Genomic DNA, 16,671 nt, shown 5'->3' on the forward strand with positions numbered 1-16,671 from the left:
AGGAAAGGTTTAAAAGGTTGGGCTGCTAATATTGAATCTGCTCAAAGGAAGAATAAACAAAAGCTAGTTGCTGAATATGATCTGCTTGATATTATTGCTGAAACTCAGTGTCTTTCTCCTGTTTCTAAGAAAAGGATGAAAGATATTTCTATTGAGCTCACCAAAATTTGGAGTAATGAGGAAATTAAAGCTAGACAAAGAACCAGGGAAAGGTATATCTTGGAAGGAGATCGTAACACTTCATATTTTCATTCTGTAGCCAATCAGAGGAGAAGGAAGAAACAAATCTGTCAATTACAAGGCGATGAGGGTATGGTGGATGACAACAAAGGTATGCTGGATATTGCTGTTAAGTATTATAAGACTTTGTTTTGTAAAGAGCCTTGTCTTGATGTTAATATAGTAGATGATTTCTGGGATCCAGATGATATGGTGTCACAGAATCATAATGATATGCTTGATGCCCCTTTTTCTGAGAAAGAGGTAAAGGATGCTATTTTTGGCTCTTATGCTGAAGGTGCTCCTGGCCCTGATGGTTTCTCTTTCTTATTTTATCAACATTTTTGGGAGCTCATTAGAGCTGATTTCATGGATATGGTTAAGGATTGGAATGAAGGAAAACTTGACCTTTTTAGGCTAAATTTCTCTCTGTTGACTTTGATTCCTAAGGAAACTGATGCTGTAACTATACAGAAATTTAGGCCTATTGCCTTGACTAACTGTAGTTTCAAAATTTTCTCTAAATGTGCTACTAATAGATTAGGTGTGGTGAGTGAGAAACTCATTTCTCCTAATCAGACTGCTTTTATTAAGGGGAGATTTATTCTTGAGAGTGTGGTTTCTGCCCATGAAGTAATTCATGATGCTGTTCATAGTGAAAATAGTGGTTTTATTTTTAAACTTGACTATGAAAAGGCTTATGATAGAGTTGATAGAGATTTTCTGCTAAGAGTTATGAGGTTGAGGGGTTTTAGCCCCAAGTGGATGAGGATCATTGAGGGTCTGCTACATAATGGTTCTGTTGGTGTTAGGATTAATGATTGCAATAGCAATTTCTTCCTTACTAGTAGGGGTGTAAGACAAGGTGATCCTATTTCACCTATTCTTTTCAACTTTATGGCTGATGTTTTTACTAAAATTCTGTATAAAGCTGCTTCTGGTGGAAGAATAGCTGGGCTTATGCAAGGCATGGGGAGGGGGGGTATCTGAAGGAGATATACCCTAGAGGCAATAATAAAGTGGTTATTATTTATATCTTTATGTTTATGATAAATGTTTATATATCATGCTAGAATTGTATTAACCGAAACATTAGTACATGTGTGATATGTAGACAAACAAGAAGTCCCTAGTATGCCTCTTAAACTAGCTTGTTGATTAATGGATGATTAGTTTCATAATCATGAACATTGGATGTTATTAATAACAAGGTTATGTCATTGTGTGAATGATGTAATGGACACACCCAATTAAGCGTAGCATAAGATCTCGTCATTAAGTTATTTGCTATAAGCTTTCGATACATAGTTACCTAGTCCTTATGACCATGAGATCATGTAAATCACTTATACCGGAAAGGTACTTTGATTACACCAAACACCACTGCGTAAATGGGTGGCTATAAAGGTGGGATTAAGTATCCGGAAAGTATGAGTTGAGGCATATGGATCAACAGTGGGATTTGTCCATCCCGATGACGGATAGATATACTCTGGGCCCTCTCGGTGGAATGTCGTCTAATGTCTTGCAAGCATATGAATGAGTTCATAAGAGACCACATACCACGGTACGAGTAAAGAGTACTTGTCAGGAGACGAGGTTGAACAAGGTATAGAGTGATACCGAAGATCAAACCTCGGACAAGTAAAATATCGCGAGACAAAGGGAATTGGTAATATATGTGTATGGTTCATTCGATCACTAAAGTCATCGTTGAATATGTGGGAGCCATTATGGATCTCCAGATCCCGCTGTTGGTTATTGGTCGGAGTGAGTACTCAACCATGTCCGCATAGTTCTCGAACCGTAGGGTGACACACTTAAAGTTGGATGTTGAAATGGTAGTTCTTGAATTATGGAATGAAGTTCGAATATTTGTTCGGAGTCCCGGATGAGATCCCGGACATCACGAGGAGTTCCGGAATGGTCCGGAGAATAAGATTCATATATAGGATGTCATTTTATGTGAAATAAAATGTCGCGGAAGGTTCTATGGAAGGTTCTAGAAGGTTCTAGAAAAGTCCGGAAGAAACCACCAAGGAAGGTGGAGTCCACAAGGGACTCCACCTCCATGGCCGGCCAGCCCTAGTGGGGGTGGAGTCCCAAGTGGACTCCACCATAGGGGGCCGGCCACCCTCCCCACATGGGAGGTGGGAATCCCACCTTTGGGTGGGAGTCCTAGTTGGGCTAGGTTTGCCCCCTCCTATGGAAGGTTTTGGTTTCGGGTCTTATTCGAAGACTTGGACACCAACACTTGGGATCCACCTATATAATGAGGGGCCAAGGGAGGGGGCCGGCCACCCCTAGACCATAGCTTGGCCGCCCCCCTTGAGTGGCCGGCCACCCCCTCCCAAACCCTAGCTTTGCTCCTCCACTTCATATTGTTCGGTTTGCTTAGCGAAACTCCGCCGGACTTCTACACCGCCACCGACACCACGCCGTCGTGCTGTCGGATTCAAGAGGAGCTACTACTTCCGCTGCCCGCTGGAACGGGGAGGTGGACGTCGTCTTCATCAACAACCGAACGTGTGACCGAGTACGGAGGTGCTGCCCGTTCGTGGCGCCGGAACCGATCGTGATCAAGATCTTCTACGCGCTTTTGCAAGCGGCAAGTGATCGTCTACCGCAGCAACAAGAGCCTCATCTTGTAGGCTTTGGAATCTCTTCAAGGGTGAGACTCGATACCCCCTCGTTGCTACCGTCTTCTAGATTGCATCTTGGCTTGGATTGCGTGTTCGCGGTAGGAAAATTTTTGTTTTCTATGCAACGTTATCCTACAGTGGTATCAGAGCCGTGTCTATGCATAGATGGTTGCACGAGTAGAACACAATGGTTTGTGGGCGTTGATGCTCTTGTTATCTTTAGTTTGAGTACTTTGCATCTTTATGGCATAGTGGGATGAAGCGGCTCGGACTAACTTTACATGACCGCGTTCATGAGACTTGTTCCTCGTTCGACATGCAACTTGTATTGCATAAGAGGCTTTGCGGGTGTCTGTCTCTCCTACTATAGTAAAGATTCAATTTACTCTTCTATTGAAAACATTAGTATCAACGTTGTGGTTCATGTTCGTAGGTAGATTAGATCTCTCTCGAAAAACCCTAAACCACGTAAAATATGCAAACCAAATTAGAGACGTCTAACTTGTTTTTGCAGGGTTTGGTGATGTGATATGGCCATGATATGATGATGAATATGTATGAGATGATCATTATTGTATTGTGGCAACCGGCAGGAGCCTTATGGTTGTCTTTAAATTTCATGTTGAGTAGTATTTCAAAGTAGTTGTAATAGTTGCTACATGGAGGACAAACATGAAGACGGTGCCATTGACCTTGGTGCTACGCCGACGATGATGGAGATCATGCCCGAAGATGATGGAGATCATATCCGTGCTTTGGAGATGAAGATCAAAGGCACAAGAACAAAAGGGCCATATCATATCACATATGAACTGCATGTGATGTTAATCCTTTTTATGCATCTTATTTTGCTTAGATCGCGACGGTAGCATTATAAGATGATCCCTCACTAAAATCTCAAGATAATAAAGTGTTCATCCTTAGTAGCACCGTTATTAAGTCTTATCGTTTCGAAGCATCTCGTGATGATCGGGTGTGATAGATTCGATAAGTACATACAACGGGTGCAAGACAGTTTGCACATGCGGATACTAAGGTGGCCTTGACGAGCCTAGCATGTACAGACATGGTCTCGGAACACGTGATACCGAAAGGTAGAGCATGAATCATATGGTTGATATGATGAACACTATGAGTGTTCGCCATTGAAATCACACCTTTTCTCGTGATGATCGGGTTTAGGTGCGGTGGATTTGGTTCGTGTGATCACTAAGACAATGCGAGGGATATTGTTTTGAGTGGGAGTTCACCTAGGGTTTTAATTATGTTAAATTAAAATTTGAACTCAATTTGTCATAAACTTAGTCTAAACTATTGCAAATATATGTTGTAGAGATGGCGTCCTCAATCAATATTAATCCCTGCCTAGAGAAAGAGAAACTTAAGAGCAACGGTAGCAACTTCACCGACTGGTTCCGTCATGTGAGGATCTTCCTCTCTGGCGGAAATCTGCAATTTGTGCTTGATGCACCGCTAGGTGACCCTCCTGCAGAAGATGAATCCGATGAAGTAAAAGCTGTTTACGCAACTCGGAAAACTCGGTACTCTCAAGTTCAGTGTGCCATCCTGTGCGATGCAGGAATCCGATCTTCAAAAACGTTTTGAGCACCATGATCCTCATGAGTTGATGAATGAGCTGAAAGCTATATTCGAGACTCATGCAGCCATGGAATGCTATGAAGCATCGAAACATTTCTTCAGCTGTATGATGGAAGAAGGCAGCTCCGTTAGTGAGCACATGCTCGCCATGACCGGGCATGCGAAGAAACTCGGTGACTTGGGAATAGTGATTCCTAACAGACTGGGGATTAATCGTGTCCTTCAATCACTGCCACCAAGTTACAAGAACTTTGTGATGAACTACAATATGCAGAACATGAACAAGGAGTTACCTGAACTCTTTGGCATGCTAAAAGCTGCTGAGATTGAGATCAAGAAAGAGCACCAAGTGTTGATGGTCAACAAGACCACCAGTTTCAAGAAACAGGGCAAGTCTAAGGGAAAATTCAAGAAGGGTGGCAAGAAAGCTGCCACGCCTCCTATGAAACCTAAGAACGGCCCTAAGCCTCGATGCATCAGAGTGCTATTATCGCAAGGAGAAGGGACACTGGAAGCGTAATTGCTCCAAGTATCTGGCTGATCTAAAGAGCGGCCTTGTCAAGAAGAAGAAAGAAGGTATATCTGATATACATGTTATAGATGTTTATCTCACTAGTTCTCGTTCTAGTACCTGGGTATTTGATACTGGTTCGGTTGCTCATATTTGTAACTCGAAACAGGAACTAAAGAATAAACGACAACCTGAAAGATGAAGTGACGATGCGCGTTGGAAACGGATCCAAGGTCAATGTGATCGCAATCGGGACACTTCCTCTACATCTACCTTCGGGATTAGTTTTAAGCCTAAATAATTGTTATTATGTACTGCGTTGAGCATGAACATTATATCTGGATCTTGTTTAATGCAAGACGGTTATTCATTCAAGTCTGAGAATAATGGTTGTTCTATTTTTATGAATAATATCTTTTATGGTCAAGCACCACAAAAGAATGGCTTATTTCTGTTAGATCTCGATAGTAGTGATACACATATACATAACATTGATGCTAAGCGAATTAAACTAAATGATAATTCTACTTATATGTGGTAACGTCGTCTTGGTCATATTGGAGTGAAACGCATGAAGAAACTCCATACTGATGGATTACTTGAATCACTTGACTTTGAGTCACTTGATAGATGCGAAGCATGTCTAATGGGAAAAATGACAAAGACTCCATTCTCTGGTATGATGGAGCGAGCTACGACTTATTGGAAATCATACATACCGATGTATGTGGACCAATGAGCGTAGCATCGCGCGGTGGTTATCGTTATGTTCTAACCTTCACGAGATGATCTGAGTAGATATGGGTATATCTATTTCATGAAACATAAATCCGAAACTTTCGAGAAGTTTAAGGAATTTCAAAGTGAAGTAGAAAATCAACGTAACAAGAAGATCAAATTTCTACGATCTGATCGTGGAGGTGAATATCTGAGTTATGAGTTTGGCATGCATTTAAAGAAATGCGGAATACTTTCACAATTGACACCGCGGGAACACCTCAACGAAACGGTGTGTCCGAACGTCGTAATCGAACTCTCTTAGATATGGTTCGTAGTATGATGTCTCTTACTGATTTGCCGTTATCATTTTGGAGTTATGCATTAGAGACAGCCGCATTCACTTTAAATAGAGCACCATCAAAATCCGTAGAAACGACACCGTATGAATTATGGTTTAATAAGAAACCTAAGCTGTCGTTCTGAAAGTTTGGGGTTGCGAAGCCTATGTAAAGAAGTTACAACCGGACAAGCTAGAACCCAAAGCGGAGAAATGCGTCTTCATAGGTTATCCTAAGGAAACTATAGGATACACTTTCTATCACAGATCCGAAGGCAAAATCTTTGTTGCTAAGAACGGAACCTTTCTTGAGAAAGAATTTCTCACTAAAGAAGTAACTGGAAGAAAAGTAGAACTCGATGAGATTGATGAATCTATACTCGTTGATCGAGTAGCGCGATCGGAAGTTGTACCTGTACCGCCTACACCGGCAACAGAGGAAGCTAATGATAATGATCATGAAACTTCGAACGAGGAAACTACTGAACCTCGCAGATCGACAAGGGAACGTGCCACTCCTGATTGGTATGATCCTTGTCTAAATGTCATGATTGTGGATAACAATGATGAGGACCCTGCGACGTATGAAGAAGCGATGATGAGCCCAGATTCCAACAAATGGCAAGAAGCCATGAAATCCGAAATGGGATCCATGTATGATAACAAAGTATGGACTTTGGTAGACTTACCGATAGCCGAAAGGCTGTCGAAAATAAATGGATCTTCAAGAGAAAAACAGATGCGATGGTAATATTACTCTCTATAAAGCTCGACTTGTCGCAAAGGGTTTCCGACAAATTCAAGGAGTTGACTACGATGAGACTTTCTCACCGTAGCGAAGCTGAAATCTGTGAGGATTTTGTTAGCAATAGCTGCATTTTTCGATTATGAGATTTGGCGAGATGGATGTCAAAACGGCGTTCCTTAATGGAGACATTGAGGAAGAGTTGTATATGGTACAACCCAAAGGTTTTGTCGATCCTAAAAATGCTGACAAAGTATGCAAACTTCAGCGTTCAATCTATGGACTGAAGCAAGCATCGAGAAGTTGGAACCGACGCTTTGATAAGGTGATCAAAGACTTCGGGTTTATACAGTGTCATGGAGAGGCCTGTATTTACAAGAAAGTGAGTGGGAGCTCTGTAGCATTCCTGATATTATATGTAGATGACATATTATTGATCGGGAATGATATAGAACTATTAAGCGGTGTTAAGGGTTATTTGAATAATAGTTTTTCAATGAAAGACCTTGGTGAAGCATCGTATATATTAGGCATCAAGATTTATAGAGATAGATCAAGACGTCTAATAGGGCTATCACCAGTACATATCTGGACAAGATTCTAAAGAAGTTTAGAATGGACGAAAGTAAGAAAGGGTTCTTACCTATGTTACCAGGCAAGGTATTGAGTAAAACTCAAGGACCGGCTACTACAGAAGAAAGAGAAAGGATGTGTAACATCCCCTATGCCTCGGCGAGAGGATCTATCATGTATGCCATGCTATGTACTAGACCGGATATAGCACATGCCGTTAGTTTGACTAGCAGATATCAAAGTGATCCAGAATGGAACACTCGGACAGCGGTCAAGAATATCCTGAAATACTTGAAAAGAACTAAGGATATGTTTCTTTGTTATGGAGGTGACCAAGAGCTCGTTGTAAACGGTTACACCGATGCAAGTTGGAACACCGATCCCGATGACTCTAAGTCACAATCTGGGTACGTGTTTATATTGAATGGTGCTGCGATGGTGGGCAAGCTCGAAGCGATTGCACGGTGGCGAAGTCTTCAACAGAATCGAGTACATAGCGGCTTCAGAGGCTTCATCGAAGCGGTATGGATGAAGAGGTTCATTGTAGAGCTCGGTGTGGTTCCGAGTGCATTGGACCCATTAATCATTTCTTTGTGATAACATGGGTGCCATCGCCAATGCACAAGAGCCAAGGTCACACAAGAGGCTGAAGCATATCAAGCTGCGTTACCACTCGATTCGCGAGTACATCGAAGATGGAGAAGTAAAGATTTGCAAAGTACACACAGATCTGAATGTAGCAGATCCGTTGACTAAAGCTCTCCCTAGGGCAAAGCATGACCAACACCAGAATGCCATGGGTGTTAGGTATATTACAATGTAATCTAGATTATTGACTCTAGTGCAAGTGGGAGACTCGAAGGAGATATACCCTAGAGGCAATAATAAAGTGGTTATTATTTATATCTTTATGTTTATGATAAATGTTTATATATCATGCTAGAATTGTATTAACCGAAACATTAGTACATGTGTGATATGTAGACAAACAAGAAGTCCCTAGTATGCCTCTTAAACTAGCTTGTTGATTAATGGATGATTAGTTTCATAATCATGAACATTGGATGTTATTAATAACAAGGTTATGTCATTGTGTGAATGATGTAATGGACACACCCAATTAAGCGTAGCATAAGATCTCGTCATTAAGTTATTTGCTATAAGCTTTCGATACATAGTTACCTAGTCCTTATGACCATGAGATCATGTAAATCACTTATACCGGAAAGGTACTTTGATTACACCAAACACCACTGCGTAAATGGGTGGCTATAAAGGTGGGATTAAGTATCCGGAAAGTATGAGTTGAGGCATATGGATCAACAGTGGGATTTGTCCATCCCGATGACGGATAGATATACTCTGGGCCCTCTCGGTGGAATGTCGTCTAATGTCTTGCAAGCATATGAATGAGTTCATAAGAGACCACATACCACGGTGCGAGTAAAGAGTCCTTGTCAGAGACGAGGTTGAACAAGGTATAGAGTGATACCGAAGATCAAACCTCGGACAAGTAAAATATCGCGAGACAAAGGGAATTGGTAATATATGTGTATGGTTCATTCGATCACTAAAGTCATCGTTGAATATGTGGGAGCCATTATGGATCTCCAGATCCCGCTGTTGGTTATTGGTCGGAGTGAGTACTCAACCATGTCCGCATAGTTCTCGAACCGTAGGGTGACACACTTAAAGTTGGATGTTGAAATGGTAGTTCTTGAATTATGGAATGAAGTTCGAATATTTGTTCGGAGTCCCGGATGAGATCCCGGACATCACGAGGAGTTCCGGAATGGTCCGGAGAATAAGATTCATATATAGGATGTCATTTTATGTGAAATAAAATGTCGCGGAAGGTTCTATGGAAGGTTCTAGAAGGTTCTAGAAAAGTCCGGAAGAAACCACCAAGGAAGGTGGAGTCCACAAGGGACTCCACCTCCATGGCCGGCCAGCCCTAGTGGGGGTGGAGTCCCAAGTGGACTCCACCATAGGGGGCCGGCCACCCCCCCACATGGGAGGTGGGAATCCCACCTTTGGGTGGGAGTCCTAGTTGGGCTAGGTTTGCCCCCTCCTATGGAAGGTTTTGGTTTCGGGTCTTATTCGAAGACTTGGACACCAACACTTGGGATCCACCTATATAATGAGGGGCCAAGGGAGGGGGCCGGCCACCCCTAGACCATAGCTTGGCCGCCCCCCTTGAGTGGCCGGCCACCCCCTCCCAAACCCTAGCTTTGCTCCTCCACTTCATATTGTCCGGTTTGCTTAGCGAAACTCCGCCGGACTTCTACACCGCCACCGACACCACGCCGTCGTGCTGTCGGATTCAAGAGGAGCTACTACTTCCGCTGCCCGCTGGAACGGGGAGGTGGACGTCGTCTTCATCAACAACCGAACGTGTGACCGAGTACGGAGGTGCTGCCCGTTCGTGGCGCCGGAACCGATCGTGATCAAGATCTTCTACGCGCTTTTGCAAGCGGCAAGTGATCGTCTACCGCAGCAACAAGAGCCTCATCTTGTAGGCTTTGGAATCTCTTCAAGGGTGAGACTCGATACCCCCTCGTTGCTACCGTCTTCTAGATTGCATCTTGGCTTGGATTGCGTGTTCGCGGTAGGAAAATTTTTGTTTTCTATGCAACGTTATCCTACAGTATCATCAGTATGCAATATGCTGATGATACTTTACTCTTCCTTGAAAAAAGTTTGTCTTCTGCCATCAATTTAAAGTGGATTTTAGCTTGTTTTGAGCATATGTCTGGGATGAGGATCAATTTTCATAAGTGTGATCTAGTTCCTATTAATGTGCTTGAAAGTGATGCACAACTTTTTGCTCAATCTTTGAGTTGCAAGTTGGGTGAGTTTCCCTTGCAGTACTTAGGGGTCCCTCTGCATTACTGTAAGCTTAAAAAAGAGGATATTCAACCTGTTGTTGATAAAATTATTAAAAAAGCTGCTGGCTGGAGAGGCAAACTTCTAAATCATGCTGCCAAGCTAGAGCTGGTTAGAAGTGTTTTGGCCAGTATTCCAATTTATCTGCTTAGTGTGATTAAATTCCCCAAATGGGCTATTACTTTGATTAACTCTCAGATGGCTCACTGTCTGTGGGATAATTATGAGGGGCACCATAAGTACCATTTAGCTAATTGGGGTTTGGTCACTAGGAAAAAGGATTATGGAGGATTGGGCATCCCAGACTTATCAGAGATGAATATTTGCCTCCTAGCTTCCTGGATTAAAAGATACCACTTGGATGATAACAAAATTTGGAGACAGATAGTAGATAGCAAATATAATGTGAATAACCCTAATATTTTCTCTTGTTCTGATCATGGGGCCTCTCCTTTTTGGAAAGGGGTGCTATGGGCTGCCAAGGCTGCTAAGATGGGTTATATGTGGAAAGTTGGTAATGGTAGAACTATTAAGTTCTGGGAAGACCACTGGTTTGGATCTTGCTCTCTAGCTATTCAATTCTGGGAAGTGTATTTCCTGCTAAATGAGCAAAATAAAACTATTGCTGATCTTTGGGATGGTGTTTCTCTGAAAATGACTTTTAGAAGGTGTTTTGACCACAAACTTATGTTGCAATGGCTGGAGATTCAGCAAATTGCACAAACTCTCTGTTTAAATGATTCTAAGGATTGTTTGATTTGGAAGTGGGCAGCAAATGGGGTCTATAGTGTTAAGTCCTTATATGCTGTGGTTAACTTTGGAGGGATTCAAACTATTGATATACATTGTGTTTGGAAAATCAAAGTGCCCCCGAAAATCCATTTCTTTCTTTGGTTGCTTTCCCATAATAAGCTTCTCACTAGAGATAACCTGGTCAAAAGGCAAAATGTTGATGATCTGACTTGTGTGTTTTGCAATGAGCTAGAGTCGTGTCAACATCTGTTTTTTGAGTGTGTTGTTGCTGCTAACATGTGGAGAGGGGTTTTGGATGCCCTGGGTTTAGATTTGAATATCTCAAATATACATGATGTTGCTGCTCTGTGGACTGATAGAAAGAAAAATAAGAAATGCAATTTGATTTTTGCTGCTGTTTTGAGAACTATCTGGATTACCAGAAATGACCATGTCTTCAATCGGGTACAATGGTTTGGCATGCAGGCTTTGTGGAGACGCTTGCTAAACAATTGTGCTCAATGGAAGATTCTGCTGAAGGAAGAGGAAAAAGAAGGGCTGATATGTATGATGAACAGGTTGGAAGGGGTGGCCAGATTGCCACCAATGATATTGTGGCCGGATCCTGGGTGATTCCACAGAAGAAGGCAAGAACTACTCTGGAGGTTTGTGACAGGAACAACTCGAGAGGATTTGGCCCAATGCTAATGACTGCGGAAGATTTGGCAAGGACTCTCGAAGCAAATGATCTAGTCCTGGTGGGGGATGGGGCATGTTTTCAGGTCATGGGTCGTCAGTGACCTTGCCTGTTTTCTTCTGATGTTTAGTTGTAAGATGTTGGCTCTCTCGTGCGTTGTCTTGTGTTGTAATAAGTTTGGTTCCTGCGAGGAGTTTGGTTTGCAAGGTTTAAACTTCTGAATGCTGTAAAACTGTTATATCTGGTTTCAATATATTGGAACCGGGGGCATGCCCCTTTTTCTCTAAAAAAAATCTGAGGTGCGGTGCAAGCACCCGGGAGCTGATGCGACGGCAGATGCTATGTGGCCGCCGGCGTGACATGAGGCGAGATGATGCGGCGACGGTTGGTTCTGATCCGGTGCGGGGCACGACCTGATGTGACAGTTGTACGGCGTCGGTCGACATGCTCTGGACGGCAGGAAGGTCGCCAGCGATCAACGCTGTTTTCCTGGACTCATGGCGCCAAGGGGATGAGCAGAGCAACAGGCCGTTTTCGTACTGACTAAATCAGTCCTGAGGCTCTACTGAGTGGCTTGGGACCATCTTCCTGCGTGGGGCCATGTACATACCATACGGTAATAATTATTCAATTTACTGAAAGAAATACCTGTCATATACTGGTCCCACTCATGACGTGGACCAATAGACTTTGGAGTTCCCACAGGAGCAAATGTCTCCAGGTTCTGAAACTCCACTCTCCCCAGTATCTTCTCTTTTTTAATAGATGACCCTATTTTACTAATCTTACAGCGAACAACGTCACCTGATTAACAATTTTCACCTCCCCTATATTGTTTCCAGTCGTACTCCCTCCTTTCAATTGTAACCGAAAGCTGGCCATCATCTCCCCGTCACTTTTGTTACCGTGCAATCAATCCTAATTACCTCTCTAATGCTGCAATAATAGAAGGAAACAGCCGGCTACTGCTCAAATTCTCCACCGGACAAGCCACCTTGCAGTCATTAACACAGTCATTAAGAATTCCCTTGAGGACCCTCTCCTTGACCTAACCCTCCTCTCCCGACCTAACCCTCCTCTGCCTCCGCGCTGGCGGCGCCGCGCCGCACCGGGGCCCTCCTCCCCCGCAGCCGTCTCTTCTCCCAAGGGGCCCCTCCTCCCCCGCCGCCGTTGCCGGGAGCGCTGCCGGGCAAAGCCCTGCGGTGTGGCGGCGGCGGCGGCCTATCCTCTGGCCCCCACGACCTGGAGGGCACGGCGGCGGCGTCTGCCCGGCCTCTCCTTGATGCGGCGGCGCAGGGAGGCGACGGCTATGGCGTCAATCTGCAGGCGGCGGGCGGCGGCGGCGTGGATCGGGTCCAATCTTGGTCCGTTTGGGCCGGGGCGGGTGACGATCTGCCTGTCGTGGCTCTGCCTCCTCGGCAAGGAGGCGTTCGTGGGCATCCCTCGCGTCATGAGGAAACCTGGGGCAGCAGCCCCGGGCATGGTGGTGGTGGTCATCTTCTTCGTCGGAGGTGGTCGGCCAGGCTGGTAGTCCTGTGTGGGGGATCATGGGATCTCACACAGGTTTCCGGCAATGGTGATCTAGTCCGGGGTGTCATGGCGGCCGGTGAAAACTGAGCCTCGACCTCGGTCTTGGCGGATGATGGCGGCGTCGGTCGACGTCGTTACCTTGTCGAAGGCGGCATCTTTGCCCGTCTTGGCACTACACTCGGCGAGTTGGGGATGCGCGGCTGCCGGTGAAAACCGTGCTCTGACCTCGGTTGGCGGACGATGGCGACATGTCGCGCCGCTACCTTGTTGAAGGCATCATCGTCGCAGTCTGCGGTTTCTCACTCGTGCTGCTCCGGGGGAAACCCTAGGTCCGGGTCTTCCGGATCGGACGATGGCGGCGCACCCTACGTCGTTCTACCTCTTGGGGCATCGTTTTTGGAGCAGCTGCTGGATGTTGACGGATGTCGGTGGAGTGGTATTCATCTACCACATTGTTGGCGCTGAGGCTCGGTGGCATGGTGCTGCAGGGTCTCGACGACAGATGCGGGATGATGTATGTGTGCAGGATGGCGGAGCCGTCTGGCGTCATGGTGGCATCGACGGCAGGTCTTGCAAGGTTAATGCGATGATCTCTCTTGAAGATGGAGTCGAGGAAGACGGCGGTAGCAACTTCTGTGGCGTGTGCGTTGGCATGCGCGGAGAGTCTGCTTGACTGGATGTGCTTCTCACCTGCTATTGGGCGGTTTGGGAAGGCATTTGGTTTTTGGATGATGTCAGTTGGTGTATTGTCACCCCCTTCATCCCACTGTAGGTCTAGTGAGGTGGCTTCGAGGTTGATTTTTTGTATTGCTTCTTGTAAGGTTTGCGAATAATTGATACGTCTCCAACGTATCGATAATTTCTTATGTTCCATGCCACATTATTGATGTTATCTACATGTTTTATGCACACTTTATGTCATATTCGTGCATTTTCTGGAACTAACCTATTAACAAGATGCCGAAGTGCCAGTTCCTGTTTTCTGCTGTTTTTGGTTTCAGAAATCCTAGTAACGAAATATTCTCGGAATCGGACGAAATCAACGCCCAAGTTCCTATTTTCACCGGAAGCATCCAGAACACCCGGGAAGGACCAGAGGGGGGGCACTGGGCCCGCAGACCATAGGCCGGCGCGGCCCAGGCCCTGGCCGCGCCGCCCTATGGTGTCGTCGCCCCTTCGACCCTCCTGCGCCGCCTCTTCGCCTATATAAAGCCTCCGTCGCGAAAACCCTGATAAGTTCGACGAAAACCACAGAAACCTTCCAGAGCCGCCGCCATCGCGAGGCCAAGATCTGGGGGACATGAGTCTCTGTTCCGGCACGCTGCCGGAGCGGGGAAGTGCCCCCGGAAGGCTTCTCCATCGACACCGCTGCCATCTCCACCGCCATCTTCATCACCGCTGCTGCTCCCATGAGGAGGGAGTAGTTCTCCATCGAGGCTCGGGGCTGTACCGGTAGCTATGTGGTTCATCTCTCCCATGTACCTCAATACAATAATCTCATGAGCTGCTTTACATGATTGAGATTCATATGAGTTTGTATCACAATTTATCTATGTGCTACTCTAGCAAAGTTATTAAAGTAGTTCTATTCCTCCTGCACGTGTGTAAAGGTGACAGTGTGTGCACCGTGTTAGTACTTGGTTTATGCTATGATCATGATCTCTTGTAGATTATGAAGTTAATTATTGCTATGATGGTATTGATGTGATCTATTCCTCCTACATATGCATGAAGGTGACAGTGTGCATGCTATGTTAGTACTTGGTTTAGTTGTGTTGATCTATCTTACACTATAAGGTTACTAAAACATGAGCATTATTGTGGAGCTTGTTAACTCCGGCATTGAGGGTTCGTGTAATCCTACGCAATGTGTTCATCATCCAACAAAAGTGTAGAGTATGCATTTATCTATTCTGTTATGTGATCAATGTTGAGAGTGTCCACTAGTGAAAGTGTAATCCCTAGGCCTTGTTCCTAAATACTGCGTTACTACTGCTTGTTTACTGTTTTACTGCGTTACTACTGCTGCAATACTACCACCATCAACTACACGCCAGCAAGCTATTTTCTGGCACCGTTGCTACTGCTCATATATATTCATACCACCTGTATTTCACTATCTCTTCGCCGAACTAGTGCACCTATTAGGTGTGTTGGGGACACAAGAGACTTCTTGCTTTGTGGTTGCAGGGTTGCATGAGAGGGATATCTTTGACCTCTTCCTCCCTGAGTTCGATAAACCTTGGGTGATCCACTTAAGGGAAAACTTGCTGCTGTTCTACAAACCTCTGCTCTTGGAGGCCCAACACTGTCTACAGGAAAGGAGGGGGAACGTAGACATCAAGCACTTTTCTGGCGCCGTTGCCGGGGAGGAAAGGTAAAAGGTACTCACACTCCGGACCTCGGCTACCAAGCTATTTTCCGTTGTTGTAAGTACTCGAAGCTATTTCCTTTAGATCCTGCAATTGCATCTTTTTGTTTCTTGTTTACACTAGTTTGGCATAATGGACAACAATGAGCTTTTTACTCTATTTCCTGATTTAAGACATGGATGGTTTGATCCGAAAATTAAAAAACCCATGGAACATATTAATATGAACACTTTGAACACCATTGTTGCTAATGATATGGAAAATTCTAAGCTTGGGGAAGCTGGTTTTGATGAGCATGATCTTTTTAGTCCCGCAAGCATTGAGGAGGAAATTTTCTTTGATGATACTTTGCCTCCTATTTATGATGATTATAATGATATTGGTCTTTTAGTGCCACCTACTATGGAGAGTAAATTTTGTTGTGATTATACTATGCCTCCTACACTTGATGAGAATAATAATGATAGCTACTTTGTTGAATTTGCTCCCACTACAACTAATAAAATTGATTATGCTTATGTTGGGAGTAGTAATAATTTTATGCATGAGACTCATGATAAGAATGCTTTATGTGATGGTTATATTGTTGAGTTTGCTCATGATACTACTGAAAGTTATTATGAGAGAGGAAAATATGGTTGTAGAAATTTTCATGTTACTAAAACACCTCTCTATGTGCTGAAATTTTTCAAGCTATACTTGTTTTATCTTCCTATGCTTGTTACTTTGCTTTTCATGAACTTGTTTATTTACAAGATTCCTATGCATAGGAAGCATGTTAGACTTAAATGTGTTTTGAATTTGCCTCTTGATGCTCTCTTTTGCTTCAAATACTATTTCTCGCGAGTGCATCATTAAAACTGCTGAGCCCATCTTAACGGCTATAAAGAAAGAACTTCTTGGGAGATAACCCATGTGTTATTTTGCTACAGTACTTTGTTTTATATTTGTGTCTTGGAAGTTGTTTACTACTGTAGCAACCTCTCCTTATCTTAGTTTTGTGTTTTGTTGTGCCAAGTAAAGTCTTTGATAGAAAAGTAAATACTAGATTTGGATTACTGCGCAGAAACTGTTTTCTTGCTGTCACGAATCTGGGCCTAATTCTCTG

This window comes from Lolium perenne, chromosome 6 (assembly GCF_019359855.2).
Source record: "Lolium perenne isolate Kyuss_39 chromosome 6, Kyuss_2.0, whole genome shotgun sequence".
Classification (NCBI taxonomy): Eukaryota; Viridiplantae; Streptophyta; class Magnoliopsida; order Poales; family Poaceae; genus Lolium; species Lolium perenne.